Here is a 6,000-nt window from a genome sequence, read left to right as displayed (position 1 = left end):
TCGAGGATTTTCTCCGGGATCCCGGAGGCTGCAGAGGGGTCAGACGCCCATTCCCAGAGCCGGCAGCCAGCTTGGGTTTCAGGGGTGCCAACGACCTACTAATCCTCCCGGCTGTAACTCTCCACCCTTTGGGGACACAACACCCGGTTCCTCAGGGTTGTGGGGCAGCCGCTCTGGCCCCTGCCTCCTCTGGCCCCAGCCATGAAGCAGGACAGTGTGGACATCGGGGACCTGTCCCTGGTCCACCCCCCACCCCACCCCCAAGACTCTGCCTCCAATCCCTCCCACACCTCGCCATGTCACTTGGCAGCCACGGTTGACAATCTGTAGGACACATCCACCTCTATGGGCTCAGCCTCACAGCCTTTTTGGGCCTCAGTTTCCCCCACCCGCAAAATGGAAGACTTGCCCCAGCCAAGGTGTGGGAGGCCCTGGGAACAGCTAGGGCAGCAAGGTGGTCAGAGACTCAGCAGTAGCTGAGGAACGGCACAGTGGTAACCCTTCTGAGAGGGGAACGCCCCAGGTGTGGCTGTATCTGGAACCTTCTGAAGGGCACCGATGGTGCACAGGCATTCAAAGCCTCAGCCACAGACGAAAATCGGCACCCCGGGGTGTGCATGGGACCGGCAGCAGGGCGGGGGGGGGGGAGGTGAGGACAGAAACACAAGATCTGAGCTCCCCAAGACCCCCTGGAACTCCCAGGGAAGCAAGTAGACGCTCATCCCACGTGTGCTACCAAAAAGGACGGCAGCCACCAAAACGATGTCTTTCTGCATCTACACAGATCAGTGTGCGTCTGCTTTGAAAGCTGGTGAAGGGGGTTCTCGCTGCCCCCCCATGGGCCCCTGTGGCTGTTGAGGTCCCCCTGGAGTCTTCCAACCATCTGAAGTGCGTGTATTGCAGCAGGGAGGCTGAGCCCATGAACACAAGCAGTGGAATGAGGCAGGCGCCCCGTGGGGTGGGGGCCATGCTGGGCCTCCCCACAGCCTGATGGTGAGGTCCTGCATCCTGGTAGCGAGGGAGTAGGAGATTTCCCAGCCGGTGGTCCCTTCACAGCCTCGCCCAACCACGTCCCTAGCAGTGTGTTTTGGGGGGTGGGTTGCAGCCTGGGAACGGGCTGGGATGGGGGCCTGGGAACAAGGCGGTGGCCCCCGGGGGACGCTCGAGTGGGGCCAGCTGTTGCAGCCTGGCTCCAATTCCCGCTCTGCACTAGGCTGGTCCCCGGGGCCGAGGCCGGTGGTCTGCCTGGGAGGGAGTGGGCGGGCTCTGGAGGCTGTGCCTGCCTCTGGGCGGTGGTCCCCGGGGTAGCAGAGGTAGGAGGGCGCCACCTTCATGCTGAGTGGCAGAACTGGCCATCCAGGAGGGCTCTTCTGTTCCCCCAAGCAACAGGTCCCAAAGCCTCTGAGCACCAGACTCGCCCAGGTCCCGATCCTACCCTCACCTGGCAGTAGGGCTAACCAAGTGCCTGGGCCTGCGTTTGAGGCCCTTCAGGGCCCGCCCTCTCAGAGCCATCCGTTCTGTGGACACCATGGGTCTGGCACCAGCCTGTACTCTCCAGGCTGGTCCTTCTGCTAAAGCTGGCCCTTGAGTCCAGGGAGCCTGTCCACCAGGACCATCATAAAACTCCTACTCACCCTTCAAGACCCCACACAAAGGGTCTGGGCCCAGCACCCAAGTGGTGTCATCACCTTTTCAAGACTTCCCCTGGGAGGCCAATAGAACATGCAACTCTTAATCAGAGGGCTGTGAGTTTGAGCCCCATGGCTCAAACATACATATTTCTTAAAAAAAAAAAAAAGGACTTCTCTCTAGTGGCCCTACATCTGCCACAGGGCTGGACACTAGGGTGGGGTACACAGATCCACTGCCATGAGTAAGAGGCTCGTTTGTGGCTTTAAGGAAGTTTTGCTTCCCCTGGGCCTCAGTTTCCCCATCTGAACTGTCCTTGGCTGAAAGCATCCATGGGTCCACTGGAGCAAATTTGAGCTCTAGGGGGAGACAGGCTGCTGGGTCCTGCCCCTCCACCCCACTCCAGGGCTCTGTGGAGGTTAGGGGCTCTGAAGAGGTGGGATTTGATGTGGCCAATTGGGGGTTCCCCCAAGAGCAGGAGAGTAGGGGCCCAGCTGGCCGCCACCAAACACTCGGGCTGGCTTCAGCTGAGGCCAAGGGGCGGGCAGAGTGGCTGATGGGGTGGGGGCCAGTGGGGGAATCTTCTTACTCCTGAAATCCCTCCCGCCTGCCTGGTGGCCCCCAGGGAAGCCCTGTGATGCAGGAACCTGATATTTTAAGACTTAAAGCAAATGTTTCTGGAGCCCGAGCCCTGTCAAGGCGCCCGCCCAGGCCTTGTGGGGGCAGGGCCAGCCCCCCTACCCCTACCCATGAACTAACCTGCCCCTGCCCAGACCAAAGTTTCTGGTGATGGGGGCGGGGGGTTGGTGATGAGGTGGGAACGCCCACGAGGGGTCAGAGCCGGGGGCAATGTCAGTGCCAAGGGTGGGGGGCCTGGTGTCAGCTCTCCACTCTGCTGCTCCCTCTCTCTTGGGCTTCCAGCACCATGTGAAGCCCGTAAGAAGCCCTGAACTCTTCTAGGGCTGGCTTTGCCTGATCTGGGCGCCCCGGAAATGCTACCAGACTGCCTTTCCCCACCGCCAGCCAGGCAGGCAAGTTGACATGCTACTTTAGACCCACTGGCAGAACCACCTGGAGCTCAGGGATGCTAGAAATCTGAAGCTTCCCAGAGCATGGAGCAGGAGATCTGGGATGGATTGGCAATGCCTGCCTGGGGTGCAGGACTGAGAGCCGGGGATTTGTGCCTTGGAACTGGCTTAAAAAAAAGCAGCAGGACAGAGTTTCTTCATCTCGACATCAGAAGGGACTCCTCACCACCTGAACAATAGAGAGGCCAGAAGCATGCCTCCGGCTGAGTAGAGCTGGCCAGCGGGAGGGCCAGGCTCCACACCCCACCTGGGGACTCAGTGGAGCCATCTTCCTTCTGGAAGCTTCCCAGGGCCTTGAGGGCTGGAGCACCATGGGTAGAGGGGCTGGGTGGGTGAGTGACAGCAAACAGAGGCTGGGGTCCCCCTGCGGCAGACAAAGATTAGGGCCTAATCTCTAAGAAATGTTTGGGGGCTGGGCCAGCCCAGGCCTGGCTGGGAATGTGGGGGAGCACAGGGGCCGTTGTTCTAGTGATTCTTCCAGGGTAGGCAATCGTACCAACCCCAGCCAGCTGGGCTCCCAACCCTCAAAACTCCTGTGGCTGAGTCCCTGATCTGGTCTCAGTTGGTAGGGCTTGGCTACACTCCCACCCCTAAGCCAGCAAGCCGATTCAGAACAGTGAGCCTCCCCAGGGGCCATGTTCACCATTTAACAGTTGGGGAAACTGAGTCCCAGAGAGGGTACAGCCCATCCAGGGTCAGAGGGAAAGCTCCTTCCCCTAAGTCTGTCCCAGCCCCTGAAGTTCTTGAATCTCTGCCCGTGGGAGGGGCAGAGTTCTGGCCAGCTGGGTGTACGGAAGGACAGACCTGAGTAAATCCCAGTGTCCTGCCTTGGGGACCTGGGGGCTGCTTGCTCACCCTGAGTCCCAGTTCCCCACAGGGCCTTGGTGGGCATCATCATGCTGTACTTCTCACTTGCCCTTTTGCCCTGGTGAACTCCCATGCAACCTCAAAACCCACGGGGGTTCAACCATGAGCCCCGAATGGCACACACACTCCCAGCCCCATCTTTAGCTGTTAACTCTCCCTCCCAGGGGAAATTCTGTGCCTCATGTCTCACTGGCCGCCCACCAGTCCCCCTCTTTGGCAGTCCTGGTCTTGGCCCTGCCGACTCACCTCACTGGACAGGCCACCCTCATTGCTAGGCCGGGATTCATGCTCTGAGGACAGATGCACTAGATCCCGGTGCCTCAGTTTCCCCAACTCCAAAGTGGAGATGGTGAGTGTCTAATGGGTGCTGAGCCCCGGGTATCCTGACCGAATGCTCGGCGGGAGATCAGGGTGGGCCGCCCAGAGGAAGGGCAGCTGCTGGAGGTGTCTGAGCGTGGTGGCCACAGCGGGGCGCGGGTGCTCCCCATAGCTCCCTCGTCCGGCCAGCCGGTCAGGGCCCTCTCTCCCGGTCCCGGCTGTCTGCAGGCAGACACCTGACTAATGATGGCCCCGCCAGCCTCGGGGCCTGGCGAGCTGTGCCCACTAGAGGCTGAAGCTTGCAGAGCAGCCCCTCCCCGGAAGCCGGGCTGCCCAGAAGCCACTGACTTGGGTGGTACTGGCCGGCACCCGACGACCACTGCCACCATCGCCCCCATTAGAGTTCTAGCCACACCACTCAACACTGCTGCATCTCAGCACTTCCTTCCATGCCTTGGGCCTCGGTTTCCCCACATTGATCTGGGAAAAGGGCAGGTGGGCTGAATTTAATTGGGAAGAGGAGAGGGCATCCCAGGCATTTTGGGCAGCTGGGGTTAGAGGAAGATGAGGTGGGCCATGGGTCATGGGGGGCCAGGAGGCAGGAGGAAGGAGGAAGACCCCCAGCAGTCCCCTCCAGAGGTACAGAGAGGCCTAGGGCCCCACCCGACGGAAGCAGAGGAGCCTGGATTTAAACTGAAGGCAGATGGATGCCATGTGGGTGGGAGGTGCCTCCCCCAGGACCTCCACACTCCGGAGCCTCGAGCCACTGCCCACTGCCCCCTGTCCCCTCTGTCCCCACACACAGAGTACATTACTCAGGCTTCTCCAAGGAAGGCTGAGGGGGCCAAGAATGAAAGCTAGGTGGTCACTGGGAACCTTCTCCCACCCCGGGACCGTGGGTCCCCTCCCTAGCCTGCAGCCAGGCCAGAGGCTGAAGGCAGATGGGTTCAGGACAGACCTCCTCCTGGAAGCCCATGTGGGTGACCCCCATGGCTCAGGGTGGAGCTCACCCACCTGTCCGCAGGTGAGGGCAGGTAAGGACAGGAAGGTGACAGCAAGGCAGGTCCAGGGATGGCCTTGCACTCAGGCTTGATCCCTTCCCTCAGCCACATCTCTGCCAGGGCCCCCTGCTCCTCTCCCCGCTCCCCACCCCCACCCATTCCCAGGCCCCTAGCCCTGCTGGCGCATCCAGGCTCCAAACCAGAAAAACTAGATGAAGAACAAACAAGCCCACACTGCAGCTGCTACCATGTCCAGCACAGCAGGGCCATGGAGCTGGGGTGGGACTTGCCTTTCTGAGGGCCTGAGAGTCAGGCCGGGTGGGGTGGTGGGACAGGGGGTGCAGATCGCAGTCCCCACTCTCCAGCTGACACCCAGCCTCCCCAGTCTGCCCCCTCCCACGTCCCCACCCAACTCCTCCCATACGGGGCACCACCCCCCTGTGCTGGCCCTGCGCTTGCCCCAGGATAGGCTTTCTCCTCAACAACCTGCAAAGCAAGAACTGCAAAGCTCACTGTCCTGGGTGCAGTGGGCTGCTTGTGGGGAGTGAGGTTCTCATCACTAGGGCCCGTGAAGACCGTAGCCAGGGAGCTACAGAGGGGAAGCCCAGGATGGAGGGTATGGCCAGTTTCCCCAAGGCCTTTTCGGACAAGAGTCTCTGGACCCAAGACTCCCTCCTAGGGCCCCAGGTTCCAGAATTCTGACCTCCAGGATGGCGACGTGTCATGTGGCCAGCACAGTGCCGGGCACGTTGTAGGTGCTAGACAAATACTCATTTATTCAATCAACAAACACCCCAGTGGAGTCCAGGGGCAGCTGGGTGTCTTGACCAGCCCTGCCCTTCCATGTCACTTCTGAGGGTCAGGCCAGACCACCGGACCCCTGTGGTGCCTCGGACAGGCCTCCCCAGCCCAGCACCTGCCACTCCCGTGACTTTAGTCAAGCACAGGAGAAACTGTTGATCTGTCTTCAAGTAACTGGAATGACCACGGTGGGAAACTAGCAAGGATCCATCCCTCAGGCTGCTTGCCAGTTTTCAGTATATTTACAGATTCTTAGCTGGACAATCTCCTCTCAACAGGAAGGAGTAGGGGAGAAG

The sequence above is a fragment of the Halichoerus grypus genome, chromosome 13 (genome assembly GCF_964656455.1).
Source record: "Halichoerus grypus chromosome 13, mHalGry1.hap1.1, whole genome shotgun sequence".
NCBI lineage: Eukaryota > Metazoa > Chordata > Mammalia > Carnivora > Phocidae > Halichoerus > Halichoerus grypus.
This window is presented reverse-complemented; position numbering follows the sequence as displayed.